Source organism: Brachyhypopomus gauderio, chromosome 15, assembly GCF_052324685.1.
Source record: "Brachyhypopomus gauderio isolate BG-103 chromosome 15, BGAUD_0.2, whole genome shotgun sequence".
NCBI lineage: Eukaryota > Metazoa > Chordata > Actinopteri > Gymnotiformes > Hypopomidae > Brachyhypopomus > Brachyhypopomus gauderio.
Window position 1 is genome coordinate 1219654 of NC_135225.1, and position 17389 is coordinate 1237042.

A 17389-nucleotide genomic window follows, 5' to 3' on the forward strand; every position below is an offset into this window, starting at 1 on the left:
CTTCCTCTTGATAATATCCCAGAGATTCTCTATGGGGTTTAGGTCAGTTTGCTGGCCAATCAAGCACAGTGATACTGTGGTTAACAAGCTCTGTGGTGGTGTGTGTTCAGGTGGGGTGTGGGTCAGCTCCATGGTGGTGTGTGTTCAGGTGGTGTGTTGGTCAGCTCTGTGGTGGTGTGTGTTCAGGTGGTGTGTGGGTCAGCTCCGTGGTGGTGTGTGTTCAGGTGATGTGTGTTCAGGTGGAGTGTATTCAGATAATGTGTGTTCAGGTGGTGTGTGTTGTGTGTTCAGGTAGTGTGTGGGTCAGCTCCGTGGTGGTGTGTGTTCAGGTGATGTGTGTTCAGGTGGGGTGTGTTCACGTGGTGTGTGGTGTGTGTTCAGGTGATGTGTGTTCAGGTGGGGTGTGTTCAGGTGGTGTGTGGTGTGTGTTCAGGTGATGTGTGTTCAGGTGGGGTGTGGTGTGTGTTCACATGTGGTGTGTTCAGGTGGGGTGTGTTCAGATGATGTGTTCAGGTGGTGTGTGGTGTGTGTTCAGGTGGTGTGTGTTCAGGTGGTGTGTGGTGTGTGTTCAGGTGGTGTGTGTTCAGGTGGTGTGTGGTGTGTGTTCAGGTGGTGTGTGGTGTGTGTTCAGGTGGTGTGTGTTCAGGTGGTGTGTGTTCAGGTGGTGTGTGGTGTGTGTTCAGGTGGTGTGTGTTCAGGTGGTGTGTGGTGTGTGTTCAGGTGGTGTGTGGTGTGTGTTCAGGTGGTGTGTGGAGACTGCTGCCCTACACTCCCGGTCAGCCACAGATAACTCCAACACTCCGCTACGTGCAAATGTGACATTTCTTTGAAGGTACTACAGTTTGTGCAGTGCTGTTTTTGGCCTCTGTGTCATTATCCGTGCAGTGTGGGGTGTGTGTGTGTGTGTGTGTGTGTGTGTGTGTGTGGGGGGGGGGGGGGGGTGTTGAAACTGCAGCTCGTGAACTGACCAAGATGTTTTACCTCCTTTGAGGTATTTCACTGTGACAGCATAATTTGGACAGGAGACCATAATTTGGACTATGTTTAACTGAAATGGAGGTCTTTGTACTTACTTGAATACCTACCAGAGTGAGATCTGTTGCTCGAATCCCATATGCATTTCAAAAGAAGCTGATTCCAGGAAGACGAGATCCAGAGCTCACGGCACCTCACATTCCCTCCTAGTGCATAATGTTCCTCTTACAGTCCCGTTCACCATGTTCAGACTTTTGATCAGATATTTTTTTAGATGTGTAATCCTCATTTGCTTCGCCTTACAGGTCTTTTTCTAGCATTTTTTATTAAACTGTCCGACATTTTCTGGTGTGATCCTGTTTAACAAGCTTGCTGCTCTGTGACGGGTTGGGTCACTCACGTGGAGTGACCCTGTCTGTTGTAAGAACACTCCCTGCCACGCAGTCTGTTACAGGCTGTCAGCTGTGGCACTGCTGTGTTGTAGAGTGATCGCTGTATTTAGAAGTCTTGCTAATTAGATTTTTAATTAATTTATCAGGTGACAACTGTCAGTAATAAAAGTGGAGGTGACTATCGATAGTATTCAAGTAGGACTCTGTTAATTAGATGTGGGTGCTGAGCACAGCCTCATAGAAACGATGAATTCACACAGCATGGAGATGCAGTAAACATGTATTAGTGCCAGAATCAAAACCCTTTCTGCTCCACTCATGTCAGGTTGCAGGTCTCATGGAGCTCACAGTCGTCAGGTTGCAGGTCTCATGGAGCTCACAGTCGTCAGGTTGCAGGTCTCATGGAGCTCACAGTCGTCAGGTTGCAGGTCTCATGGAGCTCACAGTCGTCAGGTTGCAGGTCTCATGGAGCTCACAGTCGTCAGGTTGCAGGTCTCATGGAGCTCACAGTCGTCAGGTTGCAGGTCTCATGGAGCTCACAGTCGTCAGGTTGCAGGTCTCATGGAGCTCACAGTCGTGGCCCTTCAATTACTTTACAAATGCTCCGCTTCCATTTTTTGTACTGAACTCCTTTTCAGTGAAGCTTTCTACAGCGTTTCATTTGTGTGTGGATTTCAGCAGGGCAGCTCATCAGAGTCTCAATTCTCACCAGAGTCTCAACTCTCTCACCAGAGTCTCAACTCTCTCACCAGAGCGTCAACTCTCTCACCAGAGTCTCAATTCTCACCAGAGTCTCAATTCTCTCACCAGAGTCTCAATTCTCTCACCAGAGTCTCAACTCTCTCACCAGAGTCTCAATTCTCACCAGAGTCTCAATTCTCACCAGAGCCTCAATTCTCACCAGAGCCTCAACTCTCTCACCAGAGTCTCAATTCTCACCAGAGTTTCAACTCTCTCACCAGTCTCAGTTCTCACCAGAGTCTCAATTCTCACGAGTCTCAACTCTCTCACCAGAGTCTCAACTCTCTCACCAGAGTCTCAATTCTCAACAGTCTCAACTCTCTCACCAGAGTCTCAACTCTCTCACCAGAGCGTCATCTCTCTCACCAGAGTCTCAACTCTCTCACTAGAGTCTCAACTCTCTCACCAGAGCGTCATCTCTCTCACCAGAGTCTCAACTCTCTCACCAGAGTCTCAACTCTCTCACCAGAGTCTCAATTCTCACCAGTCTCAACTCTCACCAGAGTCTCAATTCTCACCAGAGCCTCAATTCTCACCAGAGTCTCAATTCTCACCAGTCTCAACTCTCTCACCAGAGTCTCAGTTCTCACCAGAGTCTCAATTCTCACCAGTCTCAACTCTCTCACCAGAGTCTCAACTCTCTCACCAGAGCGTCATCTCTCTCACCAGAGCGTCATCTCTCTCACCAGAGTCTCAACTCTCTCACTAGAGTCTCAATTCTCACCAGATTCTCAACTCTCTAACTAGAGGCTCAACTCTAACTAGAGCCTCAGTTACTGTTTCTTTCACTTATTCATTTATGGCTGTATCCAATTTTCATTTAATCTGAAATCTTCTTATGCAGATCTGGCCACGTTGTAGGGGTCTTCATGAGCGATTTATTTTCCACCCTGTGATGACTACAGCTGACTGTCTGTTCTTAGTTCTCCTCTCTTGAGTAAGCAGAGGGCTGTCATTTGAATTCAGTAATGTTGCAGGAATGTGAGAAACAGGTGAGAATAACTTTATTTAGCACAAATGTATTCTATTTATTTATTAATCATATCTAAGAAGACTGGTGTTTGCTGTTTTTTTTGTTTTTTCAGCTCAGATGAAGATCATGACAGGAATAAACACCTGTTAGGTGTCAATCAGTGTGTTCATGCAAAGACATCTTCCTCTCCCCATAACTGGAAGCATGCATCTGCATGAGATAATATTTGTAAATTGGATATAATCCCTCATTACCCATGATTCTATCACACAGCTCACATCTCTGATGCTGTTTGACGGATTTATCATTGCATGAGTAGCCTAATGCATTGTCTTTATAATTGCATATAATCTCAATAAAATGTCCAAGCTTTCTTCAAATTTTCTGCCTTGAACATTCTACGGGCATTAAACATAAAAAAAATTGTGATATGGTAAAATTACATTTAAGACGTTTAGTTAAGGTTTAATGCCCACACAGTTGAAGGTGTTTAACCAGCACTGGACATGGAGGACTCTGTCTTCCTCATCATCTTCACTCTTCTGTTCCTGGAAACAGGCTTCAGGCTTGAGACAGTTGTGTTCTTCACCTGTCCGAACACAACTGCAGGTTGTTCAGTGCCATCGTTTGTTTTAGATTTATTTAAGGGAAATAATTTTGAGAAAAGGACACGTGTGTCTCCGGGTCACCAGGTCGGGACATTCTTTGAGATTTGTCTTTATGTTCAACTCTGCCGACTACTCTGTTTGGGCCGAGATGTTCTGCTGAGAATAGACAGTGTCTACACATGGCCTTGTGTTTCCATGTGGAAGTAACAGCTGGAAGAACCAGTGTTTGTAAGCTTGTAATACCTCAACAGTTTAGACGTAAATGCTAAATGCAGATCATTAGATTGTAATGTGATGAGATTTTCACTAATTATGAGCACAAGTTGCAGCCAGTTGTCCCCCACAGCCTTGTGCCCAGTTAAAGGGCCGTGGTGCCCAGTTAAAGGGCCGTGGTGCCCGGCACACGCTCTCTGCTTTCTTATGCTTTCAGTTCGCTGTCTGTGCTATTAGCACCGTGCTCATCAGTTAAGTCTCTCATTAGCGCTTAATGTTCTCAGGAGTGCAGGGATACGCAGAAGTTAAGATGACAGAACTTTGCACACCAGCCTTTGATCTATGAAGCCTGAAGTCTTGAAGCTTTATGAGTTTCACCCTCTAATGTTCTCCCTAGGTGTGGAAGGAGCACTTTGTAGTTTGTGTATTATGGGCTTTGTAGTTTGTCTCCAGAGTTTGTATTATGGGTTTTGGAGTTTGTCTTCAGTGTGCATCATGAGTTATGTATTTTATCTCCAGAGTGTCTATTGTGGGTTTTGCAGTTTGTCTCCAGAGTGTGTTTTATGCATTTTGCAGTCTGCAGTGTGTGTATTATGGACAATGACAATCTGAAAGGCAAATTTCTACTGTAAACATGTAAACATGTAGGTTTCTGCTACCTAGTTCGGTTTGTCTTTTCTTCGTAGTGTTTCTTGGCGTGGTACAACTCACTATTGCCCCCTGGTGATGATGATTGCTAGCGGTGACCAAAAAGTGAGATAGGAATGCAGCCACATTCTGTGTATAAGAGAACATGCCCAACTGAAAGATCACGTCACCCTGGTGTTCTGACCCAGTGATGGAGAGCAGGACGTTGAGTTCTGAAACTAATTACACTGTTAGGAAACAGTCAGGCTGTCTGGTGCTCAGGGTGATGTACCACCACTCCAGTGGGGAACCGTCAGGGCCCTCTACGCCCTTTCAGAGGGTCTAAAATATTCTTAAAGCATTATATATATATAATTATCCAATTTTATTTTATCTACTTACAGTTTGACATTCGACATCTAAACAATTACAAAAATATAAGCAAATAAAATATTCACCCGTGTCTATTCAATCTGTGTTGGAAGGTGAGGGGTTAAGTGGAAGCCTGTGAGCCTGTGTCTCCCCCTATCAGGACTGTGATGCCCGCTGTTCGTTTACAGAGGGCCTGGCAGTTATAATTCAGCGCAATACCAGTTTCAAATGACAGCAAAATTGACCAATCATATCTTCTCTCTTAGTGGGCGGGCTTAACTGTATGATAATTTCCGCCCGCTGTGGCGACGCTAGCTGTCGTTAGCACCACCGCTAGCTAGTTTCGATTCATCCCTTTGACGTCCTCGTGCGCGTTGTTTACATATTCCGCTTGAACCTTATTTTGTTTGGAAACTTATTTTGCTTAAGACGTTAACTAGTACAGATATTATTGTTTATTGCGTTTTTAAAGCTGTACTGTCGTCTCAGTTTTTCTTTATTGCAGTTTATTAAGAAAGGAAAAAAAAAATTTCGGGGGGGGGGGGGGGGGGGGGGGGGGTAGCGGGCCCAGGTTTAAAGGTCACGGTTCGCTACTGCACCACTCACTACACCCCAACACACCACACTACACACACCACACCCAACACAGCCAACACACCACACTACACACACCACACACACCACACCCAACACACCACACCCACCACACCAAACCCACTACACCACACACACACCCAACACACACACCACACACACCCACTACACCACACACAGAGGTGTCAATTCCAGGTTCAGAAAGTAAAAGTCCTCACCAGGATTTTGCTCAAGCTTGCTAGATTTTCTAATTAGTGCCAGTCAGGTAAAATTAGTGGAATCAACACAATCCAAGAAGCCTGAGCAAAATGCTGTTGAGGACTTTCTGAACATGGAATTGACACCTCTGCCACACACACCACACCCAACACACCACACCCAACACAGAAAATAATAGCAGCACGTGTGGGAATTTGCCTTCACTGTGTTCTGCCTGTTCAAAGATCCGGGATGTCATACAAAATCTCATACAAAGTTTCATACTGGGTTTCAGAGCAGGTTTCATAGGTCTCATGTTAGGGTTCATCCAGGGTTTCATTCACGGTTTCATTCAGGGTTTCATCCAAGGTTTCATACTAGTTTTCAAACAAGGTTTCATTCAACCAGACCTTGTTTATTGTATACTGAGCGCTTGTTTGAGGCCACCTCCATTGCTGCTGACTAAGAGAGATGAGAGAGGTGTGAAACAGTAGAGTTTGATTGTGAAGGATAAAATCTATTCTGCGCTGCTCAAACAGAGAGGAGCAGCCTGCCCTGGAGGGTCCTCTATCTCCAAACGTGTTTGAGCTCAGCACAAAGAGAGAGGCGTTCTGCTTACTCCAGGAGAAGCAGGTCTCCTCACCCTCTCCTGCGGTGAGCTGTTGTCTGCTCCTGCTTTGTGTAACATTTGTCAGGCAGGCGATGTATTATTCATCCAGACAGGTTAGCAGGATTAACGCTGTCAGTGCTGCTTCCTCTCTGGCCACAGCACCACGCCTGAGCCCCAATGACGCCACGGGCCTCCGTGATGCGTCCGTCAGCCGCTGAGCTCCATGGAGCTCCTAATGGCAGGAGAACACCTGACCGGCTGCAGGCCCATAAAGAGCTGCACTCTGGGGGCCCGTCCAGCAGCGCGGGCCACGGGGCCAGAGGGAAACGGCTCTTTGGTTTACCTTAATCACCAGTCGGGAGGCACGGGTGATCAAACTAATGCGTCGAGCTGCTGTCCCGTCTCAGAGGGACTCTTCAGTCCTCCTGCTGTGGCAGAGACAGCGAGAACTTCTCACTCTTATCTCTTTCCACGTGTCTCTTAGTTGTTCAGACATATCTACTTGCTCCCAAACAACGGAAGACAAAACAAAAATGACTCATTTTCATGTGAATACAGTTCAAGTGTTATTATTTTGAAGAATTTCTGTTTCATGACTGTCAGTTGTATGGGGCGCTGCCTTGCGTTGCTATTTTTGAGGATTTGTTTGTTTATGTCCTTGTTAGTTCTTTATGCCTTCATGCACATTTTGCAGCACAGTCATGGTTTCAATCCTGAGTACATTTTACAGTATTTCTAAAGTGTTACTTCCAACACAGTCACATAAGTATCACACGCCTTTAGGCTTGTTTTGATGCTAGCTGACCACAAAGCAAAAAACCCAGATGTTGTGTCATACCCAGAGACATGGGCTTGGTGCAGCATCTGTTTACACAGATGTGTCCCTCAGGGTGTCCTCTCCTCAGGGTGTCCTCTCCTCAGGGTGTCCTCTCCTCAGGGTGTCCTCTCCTCTGGGTGTCCTCTCCTCTGGGACGGTGTCTCCTGTGTCTGCTGGGAGAGAAGCAGCAACATGAGTGGCTGCCTCTGATTTCACTCACCTCAATGTCATTGTCACGCCGCTCCTGTAGCCACGGCGATGAGGGCCACTCCTGTAGCCATGGTGATGAGTAGCTGGTGAGTGGAAGCTTATGAGAAGCCACACGCGACTATTTCCAGTTTCCATCTGACACGCGGGCGCTGTCCAACACACACATGCTGAAATCCTCTGGAATGTGTTTCAGCACTGCGGACAGCGCCCAGGTTGTCCTTCCCATCAGGATGTTGTAGTCCACTGCTCAGCCAGTCCTGTGTACATGTGACAGACCGTACGTCATTGATGTGAATGACAGGAGCCCAAACTGGCAGGTGACTGTGATGTGAACGACCCTAATGAAATTAACAGTGCTTAGTTTGAAGATTTTTTGTTCATTAAACAGATGACTGTGTGTTACTTGCCAAGCATATAATAGTTCATTGAATCAGTAAGCTGCAAGATCAGCAGATCTTCCAACCTGGAGGAGTGAAGCATTCGTGTCATGCCTGGCGTAATGTGGCATCACTAATGTAGCCCGATGCCAGATGGCATTTCTCTGGGCTGGGTGGCAGCTCTTCAGAAGACTCGTCACGTTTCGTGCTGGCCAGCCCTTGTGACACTTCACATTAGACATCACGGATGTTAAAACTTTTATATGTGCCTTTACTTTGGAACCTTTTAATGAAATATTAGTATATTGCAGAAGAAAACGAGGTCAGGGCGATGAAAGGAGTCTTCCTGGATCAGGTGTAGGTGAGACTCACGGTTAAAGATGAGGCACACACAGAATAAGAGAATTCATTGGAGTGGGTTGAGGTTTCTACAGGAATTTACCATTTACTTCATTATTTGCACTCTTTTAAAGGCTTTATCATTCATGCAGTTTTACTCAGACTCCATACCTCAAAATGTATTTAATATTGATGTCAGTATTAGACTTTCATTTTTTCCACTGTGTAATCTCACTTAAAGTCAGCTGTGTTGTAATATATGGCAAAGGAAACTATGACCTGCAGCAATTCACTTAAAAAAACAAAACCAAAGCTTTGTGAGATTTTACATGCACAACAAGTACAGAATTCGTGTCACAAAATTCATATCAGATTTTTCCACTATCCAGAACATAAAGATATGATATCATGCAATACCAAAAATATGTAATAAATCAGATGTTTTGTAGCAAAATGTACCTACCAACCTTCTCTGAAAAGACATTTGGCAAGTAACACTAAAGTACATGAAGTCCATTTTCTTATGTGACACGAGGGATAAGGCAGGATGCAGAGAGAACATTTGGAACAACGTTAATGTTTCCTGAACACAGGAGCATGTAGCACACTAAGCAGCAGAAACAACACAAGACAGATGCACACCTGAACACACCTGAACACATCAAAACACACCTGAACACACCTAAACAAACCTGAACACACCTAAACACACCTGAACACACCTAAACAAACCTGAACACACCTAAACACCTCTGAATACACCTGAACACACCTAAACACACCTGAACACATCAAAACACACCTGAACACACCTAAACAAACCTGAACACACCTGAACACATCAAAACACACCTGAACACATCAAAACACACCTGAACACACCTAAACAAACCTGAACACACCTAAACAAACCTGAACACACCTAAACACACCTGAACACACATGAACACACCTAAACAAACCTGAACACACCTGAACACACCTAAACAAACCTGAACACATCTGAACACACCTGAACACACCTAAACAAACCTGAACACACCTAAACAAACCTGAACACACCTAAACAAACCTAAACACACCTAAACACATCTGAACACACCTAAACACATCTGAACACATCTGAACACACCTGAACACACCTGAACACACCTAAACACACCTAAACAAACCTGAACAAACCTGAACACACCTAAACAAACCTGAACACACCTGAACACACCTAAACACACCTGAACACACCTAAACAAACCTGAACACACCTAAACACATCTGAACACACCTAAACACACCTAAACACATCTGAACACACCTAAACACACCTGAACACAGTCCATAAAAAGGACTGATGGCAGATTTGGATGCCTGACTAAAATCATTCAGGAATGAGGATAATAATGACATTACCTCATGTCCCTGAACTAATCCCACCTCCCCAAACTAATCCCACCTCCCTGAACTAATCCCACCTCCCCAAACTAATCCCACCTCCCTGAACTAATCCCACCTCCCTGAACTAATCCCACCTCCCCGAACTAATCCCACCTCCCTGAACTAATCCCACCTCCCTGAACTAATCCCACCTCCCCGAACTAATCCCACCTCCCTGAACTAATCCCACCTCCTTGAACTAATCCCACCTCCCCAAACTAATCCCACCTCCCCAAACTAATCCCACCTCTCCAAACTAATCCCACCTCCCCAAACTAATCCCACCTCCCCAAACTAATCCCCTCTCCAAACTAATCCCACCTCTCCAAACTAATCCCACCTCCCTGAAATAACACTAACCACATCCACATTAGGCTGGAGGACCTACAAACATACCTGGAGTGGTGAGTGAGATCGGTGACAGACTGACGATGGGTATCGTTTGCTGGCTATGGTCATTAATTTTGAATCTAAACCAGTTCCAAATGACTGAGGACCCTTTGTAGAGTTAATCCTTCACTGAGGTCCACTTCACTGAGGTCCTCTTCACAAAACATAAATAATGACTGTCAGAGACTTTGTTTTGTGTTTAATAACTAATTACAGTGAGATACTTTTATTTTGTGTTTAATAACCAATGACGTCAGAGACTTTTATTTTGTGTTTAATAACCAATGACGTCAGAGACTGCTATTTGTGCCAGTTGCTCTTGCTCAGTTTGGCTCTTTCTGATTGGCTCTTTTTCGGGTTTATCACCATGGTAAAATCAGCATCATGAGACTGCATCATACTAGCATTGACTTTAATACGAGTCTATGGACCAGGCCTCACACATTCACACTGCATGGTCTGATAAGTAGGCAATATATTTAGAAAAATTATATTGCTTGTTTACAGCAAATTTGCATACCATCTGGATCCAACCAAACTGATGAGGCAATAAAATGAAATATGCACTGAGCCAATCCAGTTTCCCTGCTAAACTTTGGTCATCTTTCTCTCTTTCTCTGACTCATTCATTTGTGTGCACGTTCACACACACACACACACACACACACACACACACTTTCTACAGATCTGTTCATTATTATTCGCCCACTCCAGTCCTAATGAAAAATCACTGTCCTGGAAACTGTGATTTAATTCCAAAGTGTCTGATGCAAAATGGCCATTAAGACCAACATGGAGATATAGAGCCATTACACAGCTGCCTCTCCGTCAACTCCAGAACGTGTTCCTCCGTTTCTCTGAGCTCTCCCTCTAATCTCAGTGGCAGCTGTAATTTTCATCATGCAAACAAAGGAAGGTGATGAAGTAAATCAAGAGCAAATGGCTTTTCTGGCCTGTGCTGAAATGTTACACTGCACCTCCTTCTCCTAATCTCCACCAGGGGAACCCAGCCCTGCTCCCCACAGTCTGATCCCAGAACAGTTTGGTGACTCTCAGCTCACCCGTTAGTGGCCAAGCAGGGCGACCCAGCTGGTTCCCAGCGCAGTGGTGGGGGAGAGTCATGACCTCCTGGACACTGATGCTCCGCTCTGACCCAAATACCAAGTTGACCCAAGATTAAAAGTCTTTGCTTTGCTCTGGGCATTATGCTCTATAAATAGCCAGCTGGTCGATGGTATATTCCCCCCAGAAGCTGCTGTGTGTATAAATACCTCACATGCTTTTAGGGGCTAGTGAGCATATAGAGGAGCCGCACTGTGGTGACTGTGGTTTTACTCTTTCTCTTTTCATTCAGTTTGTAGCTTTTTATATAATGTCGACTACCCATTTCTCCCCAAACTGGCCTTTCTGTTCTTTATTCACTTCAGTCTAATAATAAGATTCATTGTCTCTAACTAGACAGAGCAATTAAACAGCCTGGAGAGGCTTCACTGCACTCGTAGATGCACTGCGCATTAACCACCGTTTCTCTCTTAATTAACACATCCAGTGTGCAGACGCATGGAGAATTTGCAAGGTTATTCTTGAATTTCAATGTGTTTATGTGTTTAGAGTAGGAGCAGTTCTTATACATATGGAACAATTCTCCAACCTTGTTCAAGAGCAGACAGTTTATTTATAAATGAAATTATTTAAATGTATTAAATATAACTTTTATTAATAAAGGAAAAGAGAACCCAGCATAAACCACATTTCAACCACTCAGAAGCTACAAATCATTTGAAAAATTGTGGCATATCTCTGTATCTCTCTCCCTCTCCCTCCCTCTCTCTCTCACTCTTTCTCTGAATAGATTCATGGTAAATCAGACTTTCTCTGTTGACAGTTCTTCACTGTGATGTCCTGAAGTTGCTATCTGCTGTGTCCTCTGTAAACTGCGTCTGTGAGTCCTCCATCAACAGGACTGGTGATTTTGGTCTGAGTGGAGACTGACATCTGTGTACCTGCGGGACCACTTACCGATCGATGGTCTCGTTTGTGGATATGAGTTCTGCTCAACATGTGTCTGCGTTTGTCATTCTGAAGTCCTCTTGCAGCTGCTGAGGGACCAGTCACAATAAAGACATTTTTTACTGATTCTCACCTGCAGGTTTGGCAAGAAATTATAAATACCCTCATTCATAACAGCAACATGGAGATTATAATCACTACAGTCATGTAGCATAGGTAAGTAGATTTTAGGAATGGTGAGAGACTACTGTGTAGAGAAGCAATCCAGCAGCAATAAGTCAAGGTGACGTGTGTTTAACTTAGAGATGTTCTCCACACATCTGGCAGGAACTTGAGACTTTAGCACATGACTACTAGACTTTCAGTGGACCTGGATCACTGAAACTTCTCAAAGACAAGAACAGACCTTCACAGGCAGGTGTGTTCAGAGTGCAGGGGAGTGTTGTTCCTGACTGGGGTGAACTGGGGTACTCTCATTTCCAGTATGGTTTTACAGGATAGTGGTAGCCATGGCTGTGAGTGTGAGAATGTAAACTTACCCCTCGGTGTCTGTGTGGGTGTGTCAGACTTTAGTGGACCTTGAATCAGCCTCTTCTGTACATCTGTCTGAATTCGTAAGGTCAGGGAAGTCATCAAAACAACCCTGGGGGCCGTGATACCTGGGAGGACTTTGAGCTGTCATTTGGAAACTTATGGGGTTGAATCCCAGCTCTCCACTCCAGGGGGCGCTGTAGAGCCCTTAATCAAGACCCTAAACCCTCTCCATTCTAGGGGGTGCTGTGGAGCCCTTAATCAAGACCCTAAACCCTCTCCATTCTAGGGGGCGCTGTAGAGCCCTTAATCAAGACCCTAAACCCTCTCCATTCTAGGGGGCGCTGTAGAGCCCTTAATCAAGACCCTAAACCCTCTCCATTCTAGGGGGCGCTGTAGAGCCCTTAATCAAGACCCTAAACCCTCTCCATTCTAGGGGGTGCTGTAGAGCCCTTAATCAAGACCCTAAACCCTCTCCATTCTAGGGGGTGCTGTAGAGCCCTTAATCAAGACCCTAAACCCTCTCCATTCTAGGGGGCGCTGTGGAGCCCTTAATCAAGACCCTAAACCCTCTCCATTCTAGGGGGTGCTGTAGAGCCCTTAATCAAGACCCTAAACCCTCTCCATTCTAGGGGGTGCTGTAGAGCCCTTAATCAAGACCCTAAATCCTCTCCATTCTAGGGGGTGCTGTAGAGCCCTTAATCAAGACCCTAAACCCTCTCAGCTCTAGGGTGCGCTGTGGAGCCCTTGATCAAGACCCTAAACCGTCTCCATTCTAGGGGGTGCTGTAGAGCCCTTAATCAAGACCCTAAACCCTCTCCATTCTAGGGGGTGCTGTAGAGCCCTTAATCAAGACCCTAAACCCTCTCCATTCTAGGGGGCGCTGTAGAGCCCTTAATCAAGACCCTAAACCCTCTCCATTCTAGGGGGTGCTGTAGAGCCCTTAATCAAGACCCTAAACCCTCTCCATTCTAGGGGGCGCTGTAGAGCCCTTAATCAAGACCCTAAACCAGGGGTACTCAACTGGCGGACCGCGGTCCGGATCCGGACCCGAACGCAGTCCTGTCCGGACCCAATCTCATTCCTGATTAACTGGATACGGACCAAAACAAACCCGTAGCATTTATTTCAGGACTATTGACAAAACACTCCGTCACGAGTGTTACGTTTGCCACCCCCGCTCAACAACTTTTCCGTTCGCCACCCCGCTCAACAACAAGCCTGCCTGGTTGACGCTTCGCGAGCGGCGCGAGGGTCCGCGCGGCGAAAATGACGTAATCGCTGTGGCTCCGCGTGTGCGCGAGTGCCTCGCGCGCTGTCGGTTCGAGAGGTCGTGCACCTCTCGAATTTTGTAACTTCGCGCCGCGCTTCAACGCAATGAACAAAGTCACGTTTTCAGGATTCATACACCTTTATAAGGTGGAATTAAAGCACTTGTACGTCACATTCAAGGTCCATTTCAATATTTCCCAGCATGTTAAACATAATTAAGTTAAATATTTATACATATACTCGAAATAATTCGCTTTTTATCACATTATTTAATGGTTGTTTATTTAAAAAACGCCCAATCTTCACGTCTTCACGTTATCTCATGTTTCCTGGAATTACAAGAGGCTCGTATTTGTTAACCTAATACAAGAGAACTATTCAGTCAGACAGCTATTTGTTGTGAAACCAAGTAGTTACAATTTCAAGCATTTTAAAGTACTTTAACCTAAATTCCAGCACTTTTCAAACCTGAAACATATAGCAACATTAAAATTGGTCAGGTAAATGTTCATTCCCCTGTTTTGAGGGGTGTTTCTACCACATATCGTTTCGGACAAAACGCCTATCGGTGCGGAGAACACTGCAGTGACGCTCGCGAAAGTATAAACGCCTCCACCGTTCGCGCACCGTACACCCCCCCCCCCCCCCCCCCCCCCCCCGCTCAACAACTTAGCCGCACCGGACCTCAGGGCACAGGTATCTGCCAAAATTGGACCGCGGACAAATTTAGTTGAGTACGCCTGCCCTAAACCCTCTCCATTCTAGGGGGCGCTGTAGAGCCCTTAATCAAGACCCTAAACCCTCTCCATTCTAGGGGGCGCTGTGGAGCCCTTAATCAAGACCCTAAACCCTCTCCATTCTAGGGGGCGCTGTAGAGCCCTTAATCAAGACCCTAAACCCTCTCAGCTCTAGGGTGCGCTGTGGAGCCCTTGATCAAGACCCTAAACCGTCTGCGCGGGTCTCCTGAACCAGTTTCCAAGAAGCTGAGATAAATGAGGAAATCACTTCATTTGTACTGTATATGTATATATGACAAAATAACAACATTCCATCTGACCCAGATCTTCTAAAAACTCTAATCTAAATCAGTGGAATATCAAACCTTTGCCCTGTAATCCTCAGTGAGACGGACGTTTAGCGGCTCGTGTAGGTTGTACACTGTGTATGCAGTGGTATGTCTCCCCGGTGCCCAGATGCACTGCTGTGGTCTGCTACTGACGCAGCTGTATTGCTGTAATAACCCCACTGCAGCCTTTTAATCTACGAGACTGTAGCCTGTGGCGAGGAACTGTAAGTCATCGCTCTCACACTGGCTGCTGCTGTCTTCACCAATCTCAAACCTGCCTGTTCGTTACTGAAGAACTAGTCTCACGGGTTTGATTGGCTAGTTGCTGACTATGGTGTCACTGTTCCCACCAGGAGTTACAGTAAAATCTCTCTCTGTTTCGTTCTTTCCCCCCCATCTCTCTATCCCCTGTCTCTCCCTCCCCTCTCTCATCTAGTCCCTGTCTCTCCCTGTCTCTCTTTTACACCCATCCTCAGCCTTAATCTGTCTCACTCTGCTGTCTGTCTGTCTTTCCCTGTTTCTCACCCTCTGTCTCTTCTTCCGACTCTTTCTCGCTCTCTCTGTCTCACACACACACACACACACACACACACACACACACACACACACGCACACACACACACACACACACACACACACACAACACACACACACACACACACTCCCTTCACTTTCTCATGTTTCTGATGGTTGGGGCTGAGTGGCAGAAGCTCCCTGCTGGTGTGAGATCCATGTGGAGCTGCTCACAGTCTAACTAACAAGCCCTGGTGCCCTGAAGGAGCAGCAGGGCTCATGGCCCTCACGCCTGTGTGTTGGCCACCAGCCACACACCTCCACACTCCTCCTCCTCTTCCTCTCTCTTCTTCACTTGTTATTTCTTTTTCTGCCCTTTAAAACAAGCAGTTAACTTTTGTTTGTCTCGGTTCAGATCTGGTGTTTCAGGTTACAAGGAGACATTTTTCCAAAGTTTTAACTGAAATTGAAATGTCAAGATAACACAAAGAACAATGGAGGAGCCCATATTGGGAGGGGAGGAGCCCATACTGGGAGGGGAGGAGCCCATATTGGGAGGGGAGGAGCCTCTACTGGGAGGGGAGGAGCCCATATTGGGAGGGGAGGAGCCCATATTGGGAGGGGAGGAGCCCATACTGGGAGGGGAGGAGCCCATATTGGGAGGGGAGGAGCCCATTCCACAACACACTCCGTCTGGCTGAGAGAGCCTCTCTTGAGTCTTCTTTAAGTATTCATTACAGAGAGAGAGAGAGAGAGAGAGAGAGAGACACACACTCACAGATGCCCATTGATGTCAGTTGGTAACCACCTGCCATCAGTGTGAAGGACAACATCCTGGTTAATAGAACCAGTCCCAGATCAGATCAGGACCTCTGCTGCCAGCGGAGACGGAGGTGAAGATGAGGTGAGATGAAGACGAGACACACAGCAGAGTGAGATGAAGACGAGACACAAAGCAGAGTGAGATGAAGATGAGACACACAGCAGAGTGAGATGAAGATGAGACACACAGCAGAGTGAGATGAAGACGAGACACAGCAGAGTGAGATGAAGACGAGACACAGCAGTGTGAGATGAAGATGAGACACAGCATGTTGAGATGAAGACAAACACACAGCAGAGTGAGATGAAGATGAGACACACAGCAGAATGAGATGAAGACGAGACACAGCAGATTGAGGTGAAGACGAGACACACAGAAGAGTGAGATGAAGATGAGACACACAGCAGTGTGAGATGAGGACGAGACACACAGCAGCTGTCCCACACTGCCAGTGTCCCAAAGTAGGAAAGCAGCATTGCATCAAATTAATTAATATTCATTAATCAATTTAGGTATTTGACATTTCTGTAAATATGGCTCAGAGTTGATTCAGCTATTAGCTATTAGCTTATAGTTTGAGTTTCCCTGAGCAAGTTGGCTTTAGGTCAGTGTTCTATTTGAGAGGGAGTGAGTCATGTCAGACTCACTGGTCTGCAGGGGTTGGTGTTGGGGTTGGTGTTGGGGTTGGTGTTAGGGTTGGGGTTGTGGTTGGTGTTGGGGTTAGTGTTGGGGTTGGTGTTGTGGTTGGTGTTGGTGTTAGGGTTGGTGTTGTGGTTGGTGTTGGTGTGTCACAGTGTTAACCGTGTTAACACGTTACAGCAGGGTTAAGCAGGCAGCTACTGAGGCGGAGGTTGTTGCCCTGAGCGCAGTGAGGGTGTTAAGCGTGGAACTGTTGGGGCGGCTCCCACGTCTGCACATGCTCACACTTAATGGCTGTGATTTACTCCATTAAGGTGCTCAGGGATGACAAACAGGCCCATATAACACTTCACTCTCATTGTTATCAAGGAAACGTCTGATTTACGCCCGCGCGGCCTGCCCTAGCCCTGACACGCTCCGGGGGGCAGAGGAATAAATGGCTAAGCTTAGAAACTGAAGGCACGTCAGTGGAGAAAATGAGCATCTGTAGGAGGTCCTGCCCTGTTTGCCGGGCCTGGGCTCGGTCCCAACGTCCTGCAGACCCAGACAAACAGCACTTAACAGCAGATGTTTGTGCTTCTAGGTGAGCTCAGGTGTCACAAGAGTCATGAGGAGATTTACGAAAAGAACAAACGAAAATTTGACAAATACGACAACATCGAACAAAG